This window comes from Callorhinus ursinus, unplaced genomic scaffold (genome assembly GCF_003265705.2).
Source record: "Callorhinus ursinus isolate GAN/ISIS: 27379988/994484 unplaced genomic scaffold, GSC_fseal_2.0 scaffold40, whole genome shotgun sequence".
Lineage (NCBI taxonomy): Eukaryota > Metazoa > Chordata > Mammalia > Carnivora > Otariidae > Callorhinus > Callorhinus ursinus.
This window is the reverse complement of record NW_027397102.1, coordinates 12314336-12336900: the sequence shown is the minus strand read 5'-3', so window position 1 is coordinate 12336900 and position 22565 is coordinate 12314336. Positions and strand designations below refer to the sequence as shown.

General features: G+C 35.8%; 1 protein-coding gene across 1 annotated transcript in view; it reads right to left on the bottom strand.

Moving 5' to 3' along the window:
• The window catches only part of DACH2 (dachshund family transcription factor 2), a 907788-nt gene that overhangs the window by 582060 nt on the left and 303163 nt on the right, over positions 1 to 22565 (bottom strand). The window lies entirely within an intron of this gene.

Below are 22565 nucleotides of genomic sequence, written 5' to 3'. Positions count from 1 at the left end.
AGAGTCTGCTTATCTTTCTTCATCTGCTCCTTCCCCTGCACTCTCGCTCTCTCTCACTCTCTCTCAAATAAATAAATATAATATTTTAAAAAATTACTTTGAATGTAAATGGGCTAAAAGTTTCAATCAAAAGAAATAGGGTGACAGAACAGATTAAAAATAACAAGACTCATCTATATTATTCCTACACATCTTAGACCTAAAGATACCTGCAGATTGAAACAAGAAGATATGACAATTTTAATATTTATGCAGTGCTCAAATACATAAAACAGTTAATAACAAACATAAAGGAACTAATCAATACTAATACAATACTAGGGCCTCTAACACCCCACTTGCTTTGGTGAACAGAACATCTGAACAGAAAATAAACAAGGAAACAGTGGCTTTGAATGATACATTGGAACAGATGAATTTAACAGATATATGCAGATCATTCTATCCTAAAACAGCAGAATACACATTCTTTACAAGTGCACATGGAACATTTTCCAGAATATATCACATATTAGGTTACAAATTAGGCCTCAACAAGTACAAAAAGACTGAGATCATACCATGCATATTTTTGACCACAACACTATGAAACTTGAAGTCAACCACAAGAAAAAATTGGGGAATACCACAAATAACATGGAGGTAAAGCAACATACTATTAACAATGAATGGGTCAAACATGAAATCAAAGAAGAAATTTAAAAAATACATAGGAACAAATGAAAATGAAACCAATACCTTTGGGATACAACAAACACGGTCCTAAGAGGGAAATATAAAGCAGCAGAGGCCTATCTTAAGAAGTAAGAAAAATCTCAAATAAAACAACCTGACCTTACACCTAAAGGAACTAGGAAAGGAAAAACAAATGAAGCCTAAAGCCAGTAGAGGAAGGAAATAATAAAGATTAGAACAGAAATAAATGACATAGAAATTAAAAACAAACAAAAACAACAACAGAGAACAGATCAATGAAACCAGGATCTGGTTCTCTGAAAGGACCTACAAAATGGATAATCCTCTAGCCAAACTCATCAAAAAGAAAAAAAAAAGAAAAGAAAAAAGAAAGGAACCATCTAAACAAAATCACACATGAGAGAGGAGAAATAACAGCCAACACCACAGAAATATGAACAAATGTAAGAGAATATTATGAAAAACTATATGCCAACAAATTGGACAAACAAGAAGAAATGGATAAATTCCTGGGAACATATAAATTACCAAAATTGAGGGGCACCTGGGTGGCTCAGTCGTTAAGCGTCTGCCTTCGGCTCAGGTCATGATCCCAGGGTCCTGGGATCGAGCCCCGCATCAGGCTCCCTGCTCAGCGGGAAGCCTGCTTCTCCCTCTCCCACTCCCCCTGCTTGTGTTCCCTCTCTCGCTGTGTCTCTCTCTGTCAAATAAATAAAATCTTCAAAAAAATTACCAAAATTGAAACAAAAAAATAGAAAACTTAAACAGACCAATAATAAGGAAAGAAATTGAGTCAGTAATCAAAAAATTCCCCACAAACAAAATTCCAGGACCAGATTGTTTCACAGGCGAATTATACCAAATATTTAAAGAAGAGTTAATACCTCTTCTTCTCAAACTATTCCAAAAAATAGAAAAGGAAAGAAAACTTCCAAAATCATTCTATGAAGCAAGTATCACACTGATACCAAAACTAGGTAAAGACACCACAAAAAAAAGGAGAACTACAGACCAATATCCCTGATGAATATAGATGCAAAAATCCTCAACAAAATACTAGCAAACAGAAACCAACAATATATTTAAAAAAAATCATTCACCTTCCCAGTTGAATCATCCCATTCAAGCAGGATTTAGTCCAAGGATGCAAGAATGATATCCACAAATCATTCACTATGATAACATCACATCAATAAGAGAAAGGATACAAACCATATGATCATCTAAATAGATGTAGAAAAATGATTTGACAAAATACAACATCTATTTAGAATAAAAACCCTAAACAAAGTAGGGTTTATGTTTACCTCAACATAATAAAGGCCATATATGAAAACCCACAGTAAGCATCATACTAAACGCTGATAAACTGAGAACTTTCCCCCCAAGGTCAGGAAGTAGTCAAGGGTGTCCACTCTCACCACTTTTATTCAACATAATTCTGGAAATACTAGCCACAACAATCAAACAACAAAAAGAAATAAAAAGCATCTAAATTGGTAAGGAAGAAGTAAAATTTTCACTATTTGCAGATGCCAAGATACTATATACAGAAAACCCTAAAGAGTCCAACAAAAAGCTACTAGAACTGATAAATGAATTCAGAAAAGTTGCAAGATACAAATTAATGTGAAGAATTCTGTTACAGGGGCACCTGGGTGGCTCAGTTGTTAAGCGCCGGCCTTTGGCTCAGGTCATGATCCCAGGGTCCTGGGATTGAGCCCCGCATCCGGCTCCCTGCTCAGCGGGAAGCCTGCTTCTCCCTCTCCCACTCCCCCTGCTTGTGTTCCCTCTCTCACTGTCTTTCTCTTTAGCAAATAAATAAATAAAATCTTAAAAAAAAAGAATTCTGTTACAATTCTGTATACCAATAATGAGGTACCGGAAACAGAAAATAAGAAAACAATCCCACTTAAAATTGCACCAAAAACAATAAGATACTTAAGAGTGAACCTAACCAAAGAGATCAAAGACCTGTACTCTGAAATCTATAAACAAGAATGAAAGAAATTGAAGATGACATAAAGAAATGGATAGATACCCCATGCTCATGGATTGGTGGAACAAATATTATTAAAATATCTATACTACCTAAAGCAATCTACACATTTAATGCAAATCCTATCAAAACACCACCAACATTTTTCACAGAACTAGAACAATCTTAAAATTTATATGGAACCACAAAAGACCCTGAAGAGACAAATCAACTTTGGTAAAGAAAGCAAAGCTGGAGTCATCACAATTCCATACTTCAAATTGTATTACAAAGCTGTAATAATCAAAACAGTATGGTACAGGCATAAAAATAGACACATAGATCAATGGACAGAACAGAAAACCCAGAAATAAACCCACAATTATATGGCTAATTAGTCTTTGACAAAACAGGAAAAATATCCAATAGGAAAAAGATAGTCTCTTCAAAAATGATGTTGGGAAAACTGGACAGCTACATACAAAAGAGTGAAACTGGACTACTTTCTTTCTCCATAGACAAAAACAAAATTAAAATGGATTAAAGACCTAAATGTGAGACCTGAAACCATAGAAATCACCTGGGTGGCTCAGTTGGTTAAGCAATTGCCTTTGGCTCAGGTCATGATTCCAGGGTCCTGGGATCAAGCCCCACATCAGGCTCCCCCTGCTCTGTGGGCAGCCCACTTCTCTCTCTCCCTCTGCCTGCCACTCCCCCTGCTTGTGCTCTCTCTCTTTCTCTCTCTCTCTGTCAAATAAATAAATAAAATATTTTTTTTAAAAAAAAGAGCAGAGGCAGTAAGTTTTCTGACATTGGCCATAGCAACATTTTTCTAGATATGTCTCCTGAGGCAAAAAAATAAATAAAAGCAAAAATAAACTATTGGGATTACATCAAAGCAAAAAGCTTCTGCACAACTAAAAGAAAACCTATGGAATTGGAGAAGATATTTGCAAATGACACATCCAGTGATGGGTTAGTATCCAAAATATATAAAGAGCTTATAAAACTCAACACCCAAAAAATGAATAATTCAATTAAAAAATGGGCAGAAGACATGAACAGACATATCTCCAAAGAAGACACCTAAATGGCCAATAGGCACATAAAAAGATGCTCAATATCGCTCATTGTCAGAAAAGTGCAAATCAAAACTACAATGTCATATCACCTCAAACCTGTCAGAATTGCTAACATCAACAAAACAAGAAAAACAAGTGTTGTTGAGGATGTAGAGAAAAAGGAACCCTTGTGCACTGTTGGTTAGAATGCAAACTGGTGTATCGACTGTGGAAACCTGTATAGAGGTTCCTCAAAAAGTTAAAAATAGAACTACCCTATGATCTAGTAATCATACTACTGTGTATTTACCCAAAAAATACAAAAATTATAATTATAGGTATACATGCAACCTTATGTTTATTGCAGCATTATTTGCAATAAAATTATAGAAGTAGTCCATGTGTCCATCGACTGATGAATGGATAAAGAAGATGTGGTATAGATACACATTTTTAAAATATTTATATTTTTTAGAGAGAAAGAGTGATTGGGGAGAGGAATATTTATATTTTTTAGAGAGAAAGAGTGATTGGGGAGAGGAGCAGAGTGAGATAGAGAGAGAGAATCTCATGCAGACTCCCCATTGAGCATGGAGCCCAACATGGGGCTCGAAATCATGAAACTGAGATCATGACCTGAGCAGAAATCAAGAGTCGGGTGCTTAGCCAATCCAGCCACCCAGGCACCCCTACACAATTTAATATTATTCAGACATAAAAATGAATCAAATCTTGCCATTTGCAAAGACATGTATGGAGCTAGACAGTATAATATTAAGTGAAGTAAGTCAGTCAGAGAAAGACAAATATCATATGATTTCACTTATATGTAGAAGTTAAGAAACAAACAAACAAACAAACAAACAAAAAAAACCACGGTGGGGAAGAGATTCAAACCAAGAAAGAGACTCTTAAGTGTAGAAAAGAAGCTAATGGTTAACAGAGGGGAGGTGGGTGGGGGGATGGGTAAAATAGGTGAAGGGGATTAAGGAGTGTACTTGTCATGTTGAGTACTGGTTGTGTATGAATTTGTTGAAACACTGTATTGTATACCTGAAACTAAAATAACACTGTATTTTAACTATAGTGGAATTTAAAAGAAAAAAAGAAACTATTTCATTTAGAGTGAGCTACTGGTGTACCCTCCTTATATATTTATAGCTTAATCTGTTATTTTTTCCTTCTTTTTTATTCTCTATCTTATTATATTTGTTTTTATATCAGTATTTTATTCAGTTAAATGGGAAACCAACAATGCTTTTTTCTTTATGTGAGTAAACAAGAACTCTTTGGTGACAATGCAAGTTGATAGCCTCCTATAATTTCTACAGAAAGTTTTTGGTCAAGGTTCTGCCCATACTTTCCAAACTTATTATCATTTTGCTAAGAAATTTTGACTCTATTATTTTTCCATAGATGATAGAGGAAATGTATCCAGTGAATAAGAGACCAAGGCTTTGAAAGGGTGAATGTCAAAAGTAAATTAGACCTTTGATGACATGAACTCCAAGGAAAATCAAATGGAAATTTCTTCTATGAATTTGTAATTGCATACCAGAAAGCAAAGAATAAGATAAACATTTTTCTGTTTGTTTTTCACTTTCATGGAACTCCATCCTTATATGCTTATAGATGGTCACATTTTGCTGACATTTACAAACATTTCATGTTGATCTTACATGAGTCACATCAATCACCTATACAGTTTCAATGACACTTTGTTAAATTGTCATGAAATATTTATAGAGAATTTGAGAAAAGTAAAGAAGTTGTAGTTAAGCTTTTAAGGATGTATTGCTCCTTTTCTGAGGTGCAATATCACTTCTAAAACACCATTAAGCTTTTTCTAGCAATAAAAAATCTTTCTTTCACAATTTTATTTGCATAATCTTCTTCTTCCAAACACTGGAGGTGGGAGTAAGAAGGATAACCTTACCCTCAATTTAATACTCCTTAGATGTAATGGTTGTCCACTGATCCCATGTTAAGAAACACTATGTGTAAGTTAACAGTATTTGGAATTTATTCACTAAAGAACAATTGAATAAATGAATCTTTAATCCATTCATGCAAACAATGTTTCCCTCAAACACTTGAGTCATTGTTTTCTGAATTGGGATATATGTGGATGACAAAGATGACACAAGTCATTCCTCACACATTATCAAGGTATTCAAGTGGAAGAGTGTTACTAAGAAGTTATGCTGGAATTCATAGATTTTTTTTAACAAGTATAATTACAATTCAAGACCATTTAATTCAATTTTAAGCTAGCAGCTGCATTAAACATTTGGGTAGTTTTTTTGTTTGTTTTTTTCATTAAATTAAAAATCAGTATTCATTTGAACTAGATTTATAAGGAGTCACTAAAACTAGTAATTTGTGCAAGGAAAGAAATAATAATGTTATACTGCAATTATGTTTGCAATTATATATCTCATTGTGATGGGAGAATAGGTAATAAAAATTTTGTAACATCATGGATCTCTTTTTTTTTCATTTTATATGTGAATTTGGTGAAAAGTGTTAATTTAGAATATAATTCCATATTGAAGCACTGTTCTAGTCCCCCTTGTAAGTTTCCTTGCTTAATGCTCTACTTACTGACAGATAAGCATTATTTCCCTTGTTATCAGTTCTCAGGAAAAATTTAAAACTTTTTAGATCATTGAGTTTTGTTGTCTGTAAAAGAAGGGTACATTCTAGTAATGAATAATTAATAATTTTAAAATTTTAGATCCTCATGTTTAAAAGAGCAACTTATATATGCTAAAACCCCAAAATGTAAGTGCTTAGTAGAGTATCTTGCATGTGTTAAGTGCATACTACTTATTCAGCATTAAGGTATGCATTGGTTATGTTTCTAAAGGTGAGATTTGATCTGTAGTATAATCAAATATGTGCTTTAAAAAATAAGCTCTATATAACAGAATTCAACTTTACAAATGGTTAGAGTACACAAACCATTCTTCAATGAAAGAAAGCCCAGAGCAAACTTACATTTTAAACATAACATTCATAATTTATTGACACATAAGAGTTTGAAATTTAGTAATTTTATAGCAATAAAAATAATATTCCTATATAGAGTTAACATGTACAGTCCTTTCCTATTTCAAAATCAAAATTTCTCCCTTGATAATATTTATTAAATTGCTGTTACACTTATTAATATGAAAAATTTTTTTTTAGTTTCTTTCTTTAAGAAAACACAGTGATCCCTATAATGCTTTATTCCAGTGATAGCAGGTTGAGGTTTTTAGCTTTTTATTCTTTTATTTTTAAGTAACAAATTCTTCACTTATTATGAAATCAAAAAAGAAGTTTCTGAGTTATTAAGATTTAAGGGGAGCAAACCTGATTTTCAAATTAAGGTTAAACTAGCAATTCAATTGTAGAAACACATTTTGAGAATCACTGGACAATTTTATACTAGTTAAACAGTAAGTAATGAGGAAATCAATAATATAATACAAAGACAGCTTCTTATTATAGGCTTATTAAAAAATTTCAAGATCCTGTTAATGGTATTTTCATTTTATCAAAGAGAATTTGAGTAAAGAAATTTAACTTTAGGAATAGAAATTCTAAGCACTCTACTTAATAGCACCAGGTCTACACATTTACTATCACATCAGAGCTGTTTTCATTACAAAACTATTGCCATTCTAATCATTAGATTTGGTAAACTGAAATTTAAAGGCCTCTCATTCACTAAGTGAAACTAAACATTATCTCAAAAAGGTGAGACGACAAAGAACGAACTAGGTCCTTTAAATTATCTTTAATATTTACAAGTTAAGTTTGCTAAGTTAAAGGTCAGAAAAATATATTTGCATTCTACATTACTTTGTCACACAAACTTAGAGGTTATTAAAATACAATTGAATCCTCATGAATTCAAATGAGCAAACATATAAAGCTTACAGCATGGTGCCAGGTACATAGTGGGAGTTCAAAGAATTTTTTTAAATAACTGAAAAAACTTTCTCAGAAAGCATTCTAAAGTCAGGGTTAAAGTTCTTGCAAAACTATACTTAACCCTTAAAATTTTTTTTGAGTGGCATCTAGATGTCTTCTAATAGTTAATAGTTCAATACAGCTTCTATAAATATTTTATTCTGATCTACACATAAACTTCATACGAAAATCAGTTTTACATGGGTAAACTTGTTATAAAAGAAGAACAAAAGAACATGTTATTTTTATGTTTGAAGTGAAAAAATTATTTTTGGAATGCTTTCATGATTTGAAACCAGTTACTTATGATTAAAAATACCCCTCTTAAGGAAGGCACTTATGATGAGCACTGGGTGTGGTATATAAGTGGTAAGTCACTAAATTCTAGACCTGAAATTAATATTATACTGTATGTTAACTAACTGGAATTTAAATAAAAACTTGAAAAAATAAAAATAAAAAATAAAAACATATTTCTTATTGCTTTTATTTAAAAATATTTTCTATTGTTAAAATGTCAATACTATCCAAAACAATCTACAGATTTAATGCAATCTCTATCAAAATACCAAAAGCATGTTTCACAGAACTAGAAAAAATAATCCTAAAATTTGTATGGAACCATAAAAGACCCCAAAGAGCCAAAGTAATCTTGAAAAAGAAAAATAAAGCTGAAAGTATCACAATCTGACATTTCAAGATATACTAAAAAGTGAGTATAGGAGGCAAGATGGCAGAGGAGTAGGGCATCCTATTTCAACCAGTCCCCTGAATTTAGCTGGATATCTAGCAAACCATTCTGAACACCCACGAAATCAGCCTGAGATGTAAAAATATATATCTGGAATTCTACAAGCAGAATATCTCCCATGGTTGGGAGGTAGGAAGGGCGGAGCCATGATTCTGCAGGCAGATATAGGAAAATAAACAGAAGGGGGAGGGAGCCACCATATGCTGACACCAGGAAGGTGATATAACACCAGAGCGCAAAAGCGCCCTGTGCTGGGGACCAGGCACAGACTCGCACACCAGTGGCGGTGGAGAAAAGGACTTTATTCCAGCCCCAAGACAGGATCCAGGAGCCGGGGGTGTGTGCTCGCGAACCAGGGGCTGCTCGTGGTTTTACAAGCACAAAGGTGGAGATGTGCCTGGCCCTGGGATGGATCTCTGAGAAAGTTGCTGGCGCACAACAGGGAAGGTTGCAGTTTTTAGCAACACAGACACAAATGGAGACTGTGTGTTCTGGAGACCTCAGTGAAGAGCAGACTGCGATTTCTCTGTTCTGGGACAGAGGTTTCAGGGCGGTCACTTCTGCTCTGACATTTGGAAGAGATGCAGAAACCTGCCAGGGAAAGCCAACAGAGAACAAAAGCTCAAAAAAAAAAAAAAAACAGTTTTCACTGAGCCCCCCCCCCCCCCCGACAGGGGGCAGAGCAACTCTGCCCAAACAGGGTTGCCTGAATAACAGCACAGCAGGCCGCTTCCCCAGAAGAGCGCCTGGAAGAACAAGAGGACAACAAACCTAAGGTCCCTATAAGACAGATGCATCTTGCTTCAATGGTGGTTAATACTTTGGACTCTGTACATTCCCTCAACCACCCCTTAACAGAATGACTAAGAGGAGGACCCCCCAACAAAGAAAAGAATGAGAGACTATGGCCTCTCCCACAGACCTAATGGATATGGATATAAGCAAGATGTCAGAGATAGACTTCAGGGTAGCAATTATGAAGTCAATATCTAGGCTTGAGAAAAATATTAGCAACAATATAGAATCTCTAAGGGCAGATTTAAGATCTAATGAGGCCAAAATTAAAAATGCTATGAATGAGATGCAGCCTACACTGGATACTCTGACAGCCAGGGTAAATGAAGCTGAAGAATGAATTAGTGAGGTAGAAGATAAGATGATAGAAAAGAAGGCAGCTGAGGAGGCCTGGGATAAACTATTTAAAGCCCAGGAGATCAGACTGAAAGAGATTAATGACACCATGAAACGTTCCAATATCAGAATTATTGGGATCCCTGAGGGGGTGGAGAGAGAGAGGACTAGAAGATGTATTTGAGCAAATCGTAGCTGAGAACTTCCCTAATCTAAGGAAGGAAACAAGCATTCATGTCCAAGAGGCAGAGAGGACCCCTCCCAAGATCAATGAGAATAGATCAACACCTCGACCTATAACAGCAAACCTTGCAAATCTTAGAAACAAGGAAACAACCCTGAAAGCAGCTAGGGGAAAGAGATTTCTTACATACTGAGGGAAGAATGTCAGAATAACATCAGACCTGTCCACAGAGACCTGGCAAGCCAGAAAGGGCTGGCAAGATATATGCAGGGTACTAAAAGAGAAGAACATGCAGCCAAGGATACTTGATCCAGCAAGGCCGTCAATCAGAATGGATGGAGAGACAAGGAGTTTCCAGGACCTGCAGAAAATGAAAGAATATGTGACCACCAAGCTGGCCCTGCAAGAAACATTAAGGGGGGTCTATAAAAGGAGAAAGACCCTAAGAGTAGTATAGACCAGAAATTTACAAAGACAATCTGTAGAAACAGGGACTTCACAGGCAACAGGATGGCACTGAAATCATATCTTTCAATGTCACTCTCAATGTGAACAGCCTAAATGCTCCCATGAAATGGCACAGGGTTGCAGATTGGATAAAAAGACATGACCCATCCATAGGCTGTCTACAAGAGACTCATTTTGAAACTAAAGATACATCCAGACTGAAAGTGAGGGGATGGAGAATAATTTTTCATGCCAACAGAACTCAAAGGAAAGCTGGGGTAGCAATTCTGATATCAGAAATATTAGATTCTAAGCTAAAGATAGTAGTAAGAAGTACAGAAGGACACTATATCATTTTTTTTAAAGATTTTATTTATTTATTTGACAGAGAGAGTGACAGAGCACAAGCAGGGGGAGCAGTAGAAGGAGAGGGAGAAGCAAGCTTCCCGCCGAGCAAGGAGCCTGATGCAGGGCTCAATCCCAGGACCCTAGGATCATGACCTGAGCCGAAGGCAGACACTTAACCATCTGAGCCACCCAGGCGCCCAGGACACTATATCATTCTTAAAGTGTCTATCCAACAAGAGGATCTAATAATTGTAAATATCTGTGCCCCCAACATGGGAGCAGCCAACTACATAAGCCAACTGTCAACCAATATAAAGAATCATATTGAAAATAACACCTTAATAGTAGGAGACCTCAACACTCCACTCTGAGCAATAGACAGATGATCTAAGCAGAAGATCAACAAAGAAACAAGAGCTTTGAATGTCACATTGGACCAGATGGACTTCAGAGATATACAGAACATTCCACCCTAAAAACAACAGAATACTCATTCTTCTCGAATGCACACAGAACTTTTTCCAGAATAGACCACATACTGGGTTACAAATCAGGTCTCAACCAATACCAAAAGATTGAAGTTATCCCCTGCATATTTTCAGACGACAATTCTTTGAAACTGGAACTCAATCACAAGAAAAAATTTAGAAGGAATTCAAACACTATGAAGCTAAAGACCACTCTGCTCAAGAATGTTTAGGTCAACCAGGAAATTAAAGAACTTAAACAATTCATGGAAACCAATGAGAATGAAAACACATTGGTCCAAAACCTATGAAATACTGCAAAGGTGGTCCTAAGGGGGAAAAACATAGCCATCCAAGCCTCACTCAAAAAAGTAGAAAAATCCCAAATGCACGAGCTAACCTTATGCCTAAAGGAACTGGAGAAAAAACAGCAAATAAAACCTAACGAAGCAGGAGAAGAGAAATAATAAAGATTAGAGCAGAGATCAATGAAATAGAAACCAGAAAAACAGTAAAGCAGATCAACAAAACTAGAACCTGGTTCTTTGAAAGAATTAATAAGATAGATAAACCTCTGGCCAGACTTATCCAAAAGACAAGAGAAAGAACCCACATTAATAAAATTATGAATGAAAGGGGAGAGATCACGACTAACACCAAGTAAATAGAAACAGTTATTAGAAATTATTATCAATGACTATACGCCAATAAACTGAACAACCTGGAAGAAATGGATGCTTTCCTGGAAACTTATAAACTACCAAGACTGAAACAGGAAGAAATTGACAATCTGAATAGACCGATAACCAGTAACGAAGTTGAAGCAGTAATCAAAAAACTCCCAAAAAACAAGAGTCCAGGAGCAGATGGATTTCCAGGGGAATTCTACCAAACATTTAAAGAAGAAATAATACTTATTCTTCTGAAGCTGTTTCAAAAAATAGAAATGGAAGGAAAACTTCCAAACTAGTTCTATGAGGCCAGGATTACCTTGATCCCAAAACCAGGCAAAGACCCCGTCATAAAGGAGAATTACAGACCAATATCCCTGATGAATATGGATGCCAAGATATTCAACAGGATCATAGCCAATAGGATCCAACAGTACATTAAAAAGATTATCTATCACGACCAGGTGGGTTTTATTCCTGGGATGCAAGGGTGGTTCAATATTCGCAAATCAATCAATGTGATAAAACACATTAATGAAAGAAAAGACAAGAACCATGTGAACCTCTCAATTGATGCAGAAAAAACATTTGATGAAATACAGCATCCTTTCCTGATTAAAACTCCTCAGAGTGTAGGGATAGAAGGAACATTCCTCAATATCATAAAACCATCTATGAAAAGCCCACAGCAAATATCATTCTTAATGGGGAAAAGGTGAGAGCTTTTCTCTTAAGATCAGGAACATGACAGGGATGCCCACTCTCTCCACTATTGTTCAACATAGTACTAGAAGTCTTAGCCTCAGCAATCAGACAACAAAAAGAAATAAACAGTATTCAAATTGGCAAAGTCAAACTCTCTCTCTTCACAGATGACATGATACTTTATGTGGAAAACCCAAAAGACTCTACCCCCGAATTCCTAGAACTCATACAGCAATTCAGTAGTGTGGTAGGATACAAAATCAATGCACAGAAATCAGTTGCCTCTCTATACACTAACAATGTTACTGAGAAAGAGAAATTAAGGAATCGATTCCAATTACAATAGCACCAAAAACCATAAGACACCTAGGAATAAACCTAACCAAAGAGGTAAAGGATCTGTACTCTAGAGACTACAGAACTCTTATGCAAGAAATTGAGGAAGACACAAAGAGATAGAAAAACATTCCATGTTCATGGATTAGGAGAATAAACATTGCTAAAATGTCTATGCTGCCCGGAGCAATCTACACTTTCCATGCCATCCCTATTAAAATACCATTGGCATTTTTCAAAGAGCTGAAACAAATAATCCTAAAATTTGTATGGAACCATAAAAGACCCTGAATCGCCAGAGGAATGTTAAAAAAGAAAACCAAAGCTGAGGGCATCACCTTGCCTGATTTCATGCTACATTAAAAAGCTGTGATCACCAAGACAGCATGGTATTGCTACAAAAACAGACACATAGATCAATGGAACAGAATAGAGAGCCCAGAAATGGACCCTCAACTCTATGGTCAACTAATCTTCGACAAAGCAGGAAAGAGTGTCTAATGGAAAAAAAGTCTCTTCAATAAATGGTACTGGGAAAATTGGACAGCCACATGCAGAATAATGAAACTCGACCATTCTCTAACACCATTCACAAAGATATAAACTCAAAATGGATGAAAGACCTCAAAGTGAGACAGGAATCCATCAAAATCCTAGAGGAAAACATAGGAAGTTACCTCTTCGACATTGGCCACTGCAACTTCTCTCATGACACGTCTCCAAAGGTAAGGGAAACAAAAGCAAAAATGAACTATTGGGACTTCATCAAGATAAAAAGCTTCTGCACAGCAAAGGAAAGAGTCAACAAAACTAAGAGGCAACCCACAGAATGGGAAAAGATATTTGCAAATGACACTATAGACAAAGTGCTGACTTCCAAGATCTATAAAGAACTTCTCAAACTCAACACCCAAAAAACAAATAATCAAGTCAAAAAATGGGCAGAAGACATGAACAGACACTTCTCCAAAGATGATATACAAATGGCTAACAAACACATGAAAAAATATTCAACATCCTTAGCCATTAGGGAAATTCAAATCAAAACCACATTGAGATACCACCTTACACCAGTTAGAATGGTAAAAATTAACAAAGCAGTAAAAAACAAATGTTGGCGAGGATGTGGAGAAAGAGGAACTCTCTTACACTTTTGGTGGGAATGCAAGTTGGTACAGCCAGTCTTGAAAACAGTATGGAGGTTCCTCAAGATGTGAACGATAGAGCTACCCTATGACCCAGCAATTGCACTACTAGTTGTTTACCCCAAAGATCCAAATGTAGTGGAAAAAAGGGTTATATGCACCCCAATATTCGTAGCAACAATGTCTTCAATAGCCAAACTGTGGAAGGAGATGAGATGTCCTTCAGCAGATGAATGGATAAAGAAGATGTGGTCCATATATACAATGGAATATTACTCAGCCATCAGAAAGGATGAATGCCCACCATTTGCATCAACATGGATGGAACTGGAGGGGATTATGCTAAGTGAAACACGTCAAGCAAAGAGAGACAATTATCATATGGTTTCACTCATTTGTGAAACATAAAGAATAGCACAGAGGACATTAGGGGAAGGAAGGGAAACTGAAGGGAGGGAAATCAGAAGGGGAGATGAGCCATGAGACTATGGTCTCCGGGAACAATCTGAGGGTTTCAGATGGGAGCGGGTGGGGAGATGGGGTAGCCCAGTGTCGGGTATTAAGGAGGGCATGTTTTGCAATGAGCACCAGGTGTTATTCACAAATAATTAATCATTTAATACTACATCAAAAACTAATGATGTACTGTATGATGACTAACATAATAAAAATAAAATAAATAAATAAAACAAGGATAATCATAATACCTTCCTAATAGGGTCGTTTGGGTGATTACGTGTATTACTACATGGTAAGCATTTGGACTACATGGCACACAGTAAGCATTATTATTCAAAATTATATTTTCTACACCTGTACCTGAAGTGATGTGAATAAAATATATCATCCTATGCAAATCCTACGTCCCAGGTTTGATTATGTCATCTCAATAAAGAACCTCATCAGTTGAAAAAAGAAAGGATATATACTAAAATGTTGTACTAATCAAAACTGTATGGTTCTAGCATAAAAATAGACACACATATCAATGGAACAGAATAGAGAGCCCAGAAATACACCCATGATTATATGGTCGATTAATCTTAGACAAAGGAGACAAGAATATGCAATGGGAAAAACCCTCTTCAACAAATGATGCTGGGAGAACAGGTTGGCTACATGCAAAAGAATGAAACTGGACCACTTTCTTTCACCATACACAAAAATAATCTCAAAATGGATTAAGGACCTAAATGGGAGACCTGAAACTATAAAAATCCTAGAAGAGAGCTCAGGCAGTAATTTCTTTGACATCAGCTGTAGCAACATCTTTATAGATATGTCTCCTTAGGCAAGGAAACAAAAGAAAAATCAACTATTGGGACTACATCAAAATAAAAACATTCCACATAGCAAAGGAAACTAAAAGAACTAAAGACCACTTACTAAATAAGAGAAAATATTTGCAAACTGCATATCTGATAAAGGTTTAGTATCCAAAATATATAAAGAACTTACACAATTCAACTCCAAAAAAACAAATAACCCAATTCAAAAAATGGGCAGAAGACATGAATTGACATTTTTCCACAGAAGACATCCAGATAGCTAACAGGTACATAAAAAGATGCTCAACATCATGCATTATCAGAGAAATGCAAATCAAATCCACAGTGAGATATCACCCCTACCTGTCAGAATGGTTAAAATCAAAAACACAAGAAACAAGTGTTGACAAGGATGTGGAGAAAAAGGAACCTTTTTGCAATGTTGGTGGGAGTGCAAACCAGTGCAGCTACTGTGGAAAACAGTTTAGAAGTTCATCAAAAAAATAAAAATAGAATTACCATATGATCCAGTAATTCCACTACTGGGCATTTATCCAAAGAATATGAGAACACTAATTTGAAATGATATATGCATCCTTATGTCTATTGCAGTATTATTTATTTGCAATAGCCAACTTATGGAAGCATCTCAAGGGTCCATTGATAGATGAAAGGATAAAGAAGATCTATTATACATAGACAATGAAATATTACTCAGCCATAAAAAAGAATGAAATCTTGCCATTTGTGACAACATGAATGGATGTAGAAGGTAAAGTGCTAAAAGAAATAAACCACTCAGAGAAAGAAAAATACTATATAATTTCAATCATATGTGGGATTTAAGAAACAAACAAACAAGAAAAAAAGAGACAAACCAAAAACCAGACTCTTAACTATAGAGAACATATTGATGTTTACCAGAGGAGATGTAGGTGGGGGATGCGTGAAATAAGTGAAGGGGATTAAGAGTACACTCATCTTGATGAGCACTGAGTAATATATAGAATTGTTCAATTACTACAGTAATTGATTGTAACTGATTATTGTACACTTGAAACTGATATAACACTGTATATTAACTATACTAGAATTAAAATTACATGTATTTATATATAAAGTAAATATGTAAAAATATTTTTAAAATATATACAAATGCATAAGTGATAAATAAATAATAATATATAATTATTATCATTAATGTCAAATTGAAGAATTCTTTTTGACTTGGAGCTCTTCCCAATGTTTAGCTTTTTTATGAAAATTTAATTATGTAAAATATAATACAAAAATAGCATAAACTATAAAAGATCTTTAAAAGTAAGAGGAGGAGATTGGATGTTTCATTTAAAAGCTTAGACTCTGAGATGGTAAAAAGAGCAATGTGTAAGAGGATTTAAAGAGCAAAATTTGCCTTTCATGTAATTTGCCAATCAAATTTCCCAGAACAATTGACTAAATATAGTTACTAAATGAAGGGAGGTGTTTTATTCAAACTCAACCACTGTGTTATGGCATATTTCATGGATGTATTGGTAAGTATTGCCAGGGACAATCCACTTTTGAATCTGCCATCCTCCAAACAAATACCAATGGATAAAAAAGTTTCACCCTTCTCTCACCAGACTAGGCCTTAAAATGTTAGCTTCAGAGCCTTTGAACCTTCTGCTCTCTCTGCCCAAAAATTTCCTGCCCAATATGTAGGTTGCATGGTCACTCATTTTATTCAGGCTCAAATGCCTCCTTATTAGAAAAACCTTTCCTGACAATCCTAATTGAAAGAACACCCCAAATCATTCTCATTTTGTTTTCTCTGCTTTATTTTTCCTCGTAACACTTACTTCCTATGACTTGCAATTTATTCTTTACTTGTCGATCATCTATCTGCCTCAACTGTAACAGAGGTGTCATTATGTTTTGTTCATTATTACATTTTTGTGCCTAGAACAAAACCCAGCAAATGTGTTCAATAAATATTTTTAATCAATCAATCAATAAATTTCAATTTAATAAATTAATAAACTTGTATTTAGGTACACAATACATATATATTTACACAACAGTGTAAGTTAAATTGATTGATGAGATTCTTTCATGTGGGTGACTTTGCCCCTGAATGCCTAGCTGCTCTCAACCAGTCATAAACACAGTTAATACATATAAAAGGCCATGCCTCACAATCCTTTTTCTCTGTCTGGCTGATATAAAAAGCATGTAGTACTCTGGCCCCTACAATTGTTGTTACTCACAGAACTGCTATCTGTCTTCACGAAAGAGAATTCCTTGAGTACCACAAGACATCAGTATTACAACTATATTTAAGTATGTCTAGCCATATCATATTCAAACTGCAGAAAATTAAAGATAAAGAAAAAATCCTGATAGAAGTCAGATTCAAAAACACCTTCCCTATAGAAGAGCAAAGATTAGAGCTAAATTTGACTTCTCAGAAACCATGCAAGCAAGAAGAGAGTGTGTTGAGAGAAAAAAACAAAACAAAACACCAATCTAGAATTCTGTATTCTGTGAAATTATCCTTCAAAAGTTAAGAGGAAATAGACTTTCTCAGACAAGAAGAAAGAAAGAAAGAAAGAAAGAAAGAAAGAAAGAAAGAAAGAAAGAAAGAAAGAAAGAAAGAAAGAATCTGTTGCCAGTAGATCTTCCTTGCAAAAAAATGTCAAAATAAGTTATTCAGAGAGAAAGAAAAAGAAATAGGTCAGAAATTCAGTCCACATAAAGCATGAGAATTAGAGAAAGAATAAGCGAAGGTAAAATAAATACTTTAACTTTTGTTTTTCTTAATTTACCTAACAAATGACAGTTTGTTCAAAATAATTACAATGTATTCAATGATTATAGCTTATATATAAGTGAAATTGAATGATAGCAATGGTACAAAGTACAAGAGGGAAGAATTAGAAATATTTTGCTATTATAAGGTAGTTGCCCTAATTGGGAAGTAGTATAATGTTATTTGAAATTACATTTGGGTTCGTTTTAAATGCATATTGTATACATTAGGGCAATCACTAAAAAAAAGTAGAAAAAAAAGAACAAGTATAATTAATATACTAAGAAATAAGAGAAAATGGAATGATATAAAATGCTCATTTAAAATGAGAGAGGGCAGAAGAAGGGTAGAAGACAAAAATAGAAACAAATAACAAGGACAACAAATAGAAAAAAGTAATAAATATGATAGATATTAATCCAACTATGTAAGTTATCATTTTTAATGTGAATGGTCTAAAATGTACCAATAAAAAGATGGAGATTATCAGAATGGATCAAAAAACAAGAACTGAATATATGTGTCTACAGGCAAGCCACTTTAAATATAAAGACACATGTAGATTAAAAGTAAACGAATGGAGAAAGATATACCATGCTAACACTAATAAAAAAAAAACTTGATTAGCTATATTAATTTCAGACAGAGCAGACATCAGAACAAGGAAAATTATTAGGGTTAAAGAGGGCCATTACATAAAGATAAAAGGGTCAATTATCCAAGAAGACACAACACTTGTTAATGAGTATGATCCAAACAACAGAGCATCAAAATATGTAAGGCTAAAACTGATAGAACTGCAAGGAGAAATAAATGAATCCACAATTATAGTCTTAGACTTCAACGGATCCAACAGGCAGAAAATCAGTAAGGACATAGTTGAACTCAACAGTATCATCAACCAACTGGATATAATTGGCATATACAGACTGCTTTAAAAAAACAGCAAAATATGTATTTTTTTCTCAAGCCAACATGTAGCATTCACCAAGTTAGACCACATTCAGGACGATAAAATACACCTCAACAAATTTAAAATAAGAGAAATTGTACAATGTCAGCTCTCAGACCATAATGGATTTAAAGTAGAAATCGATAACAAAGCCAGAAAATCCCAAATACCTGAAGACTAAAGAGCACACTTCCACAAAACACATGTAGCAACAAAACAAACTCTCTAAAAATTTTTTTAAATATTTTAAAAATATTTCAAACTAAATGAAAATGAAAATATAACTTTTCAAAAGTTGTGGGATGCATTGAATGCAGTATTCAGAGGGAAATGTAGAGCACTGAATGCATATATTTTAAAACAGTAAATATCTGAAATCAGTAATCTAAGCTTCCATTTTATGACCAGAAAAAGGAGCAAATTAAATCCAAAGTAAGCAGAACATAAGAGATAGTAAGTGAAATCGAAATTAATGAAAATGAAAACAGGAAATCAATAGAAAAAAAATCAACAAAAGCAAAAGTTGATTCTTTGAAAAGTTCAATAAAATCAGTAATACTCTAACCATGCAAACTATGAAAAAATAGAGAAGACACAAATGTTGCTAACATCAGAAATGAAAGAGGAACATCACTACAGATCTCATGGATATTAAAGGATAGTAATAGAATATTATGAACAACTCTATGCCCACAATTTTATAACTTTTATGAAATGGACCAATTCTTTAAAAACACAACCAGCCAAAGGAGGTTAAAATGGTGGAGGACACTATGCTTGCCTCGTCCCTTGAACACAGCAAGATAAATATCAAATCATTCTGAACAGCCAGGAAATCAATCTGAGGACTGAGAATAAACTGCACAACCAGAGGGATAGAAGAGGTCACATTGTAGAAGGTAGGAGGGGCAGAGACATGATTTGGAGGAGAAAAGAATGGTGGATGTTTCAGAGGGGAGGGAGCACTGATCACAGAGAAGGGGGGGGGAAACACTGCACAGAGGATCACATGAAAAACACTTGCCCAAAACCATTGACTGGAAAAACAAGAGGGGCTGATTATCATGAGTTTTTACAATCATCAGAGCTCCAAAACTGGAGTTTTAGAAGTCTGTACCATGGTCGATGTGGACCCTGGTGAGTACGGCATTGCTCCTGTGGAAAAGAACAGAGGCCCAGAAGTGTATTGCACTATCTATCTGTCTCAAGATCCCCTGGGATGCACTGGGAGAGATATTTCCCTCTTCTTGGAGTGAATCTGGGGGAGGCGGCATTACTTATCAGGGGTCAAAAAAACCAGCAGGCAACATTGAGCTTCTCATTTCTTAGCATAGGTGCAGAGACACCTGTTAAGGGCAGGTAACCTGGACAACTGGCTTTTTGCTGTGCTTTACTGTACGCTCCAATCTCCTGTGCATTAGTGTGATTTCCCTTCTGTAACAAACATGCATCAGTCCCAGCACTGTGACACATTCCCAGAGGACCAGTGTGGGTACGTGCCATGCCAAGTATCTACAGTTTGGAGTTTTGAAGCTCAAATAGCCTGTCTGAGATAAAACACATGTGTACAGCATTGCCAGGTGAGCAGATGGCCTGGACCCAGACAGGGTGAAGGCAGAGATCTGAGGAATGGCTGGGACACATGAGGGGAGGTTGTTCATTCATTCTCAGGTCTTCCTGGAGAGTGGTGGGCATACCCTCCCCCCTCCAGGGATGAGGAAGAGGGCATGTGCTATTTTCCTCCCACCTATCAGCACAGATCTACTTCAGTGAGCAGAACAACACCAACAGTGGAGCGAGCCCTCAGACACTTAAACCAAACCCCACCCACTGGCTCTCTGCAGGTGCTTCTTTACTAGGGTAAGTGTGGCTGAGAACCAGAGCAGGAGGTCCTTCCCCAAGACCAGAAAAATACCCAGCACACACTAAGTTTACTGACCATAGAGTGCTGCAAAGCTTCAACTCTAGTGGAAATTGGATCTGGCCTCTTTTAACAAGCATTCCCAAGCACATCTAGTTAAAATTCAACACACACTGTGGGAGGGATGGGGTGGCTGGGTGATAGACATTGGGTAGGGTATGTGCTATGGTGAGCGCTGTGAATTGTGCAAGACTGTTGAGTCACAGATCTGTACTTCTGAAACAAATAATGCAACATATGTTAGGAAAAAAGAAAAAGAGGAAGATAGCAGGAGGGGAAGAATGAAGGGGAGTAAGTCGGAGGGGGAGACGAACCATGAGAGACGATGGACTCTGAAAAGCAAACTGAGGGTTCTAGAGGGGATGAGGTTGGGGCAATGGGTTAGCCTGGTGATGGGTATTAAAGAGGGCACATTCTGCGTGGAGCACTGGGTGTTATGCACAAACAATGAATCATGGAACACTACATCAAAAACTAATGATGTAATGTATGGTGATTAACATAACAATAAAAAATTTAAAAAAAGAAATACTGACAAAGGAAAAAGAAATTCAACACACACTGACCAAGGTCTGAACACTCCCCACTGCAGGCAAGGAGAAACTCTGCAGAGGACTGTCCTGAGGGAAAGAGCAGCCAAAATACAGCAGCAGAGTGCACACAGCATACACCAGAAAAACTTCCTGAAGCCCCAGGCCATTTTTAATATAGCCATTACTCTCAGGAGCAGGAAACATAACAGGCTTTCCTATCACAGAGAAGAAAACAGAGAACTAAACAAAATGCCACAGTGCAGGAATTCATCCCAAGAGAAAGAAAAAGAATAGGTCATGGCTGGGTATCTAATCAAAACAGATGTAAGTAATGTGCTTGATCCAGAATTTAAAGCAACATTCATAAGGATACTAGCTGGGTGTGAGAAAAGCATAGAAGACAATGGGGAGTCCCTGACCACAGAGATAAAAGACCTAAAAACTAGTCAGGCTGAAATAAAAAATGCTATAGCCAAGATACAAAACTGACTGGATGTACTTGCCACAAGAATGTAAAAAGAAGAAGAACTAATAAGTGATATAAAATACAAAATTATGGAAAACAATGAGGCTGAAAAGAAGAGGGAAAGAAAAATATTGGATATGAATGTGGACCTACAGAATGCAATGACCTCATAAAGTGTAATAACATTCGTACCATAGGAATTCCAGAAGAAGAGAGGGGAAAAGGGCCAGAAGGTTTATTTGAGCAAATTATAGCTGAAAACTTCCCTAATCTGCAGAAGGAAACAGATATCCACATCCAGGAGGCATACAGAACTTCTATCAAAATCAACAAAAGCAGGCCAACACCAAAACCTAACATAGTAAAATTTGCAAAATATAGAGATAAGGGGAAAAAAAAAAACCCTAAAAGCAGCAAGGGAAAAGAAACCCATAACATTCAAGAGAATACAAATAAGGTTAGTAACGGACCTATCCACAGAAACATGACAGGCCAGAAAAAAAAGTGGCATGATATACACAATGTGCTCAATGGGAAAAATATGTGGCCAAGAACACTTAATCCAGCAAGACTGTCATTCAGAATAGAAAGAGAGATAGTTTCCCAGACCAAAAAAACTAAAGGCGTTCATGACCACTAAATCAGCCCTGCAAGAAATATTAAAAGGGACTCTTTGAGTGGGAAAGAAAGACCAAAAGTGACAAAGACTAGAAAGGAACAGAGAAAATCTCCAAAAACGACTTTACACGTAACA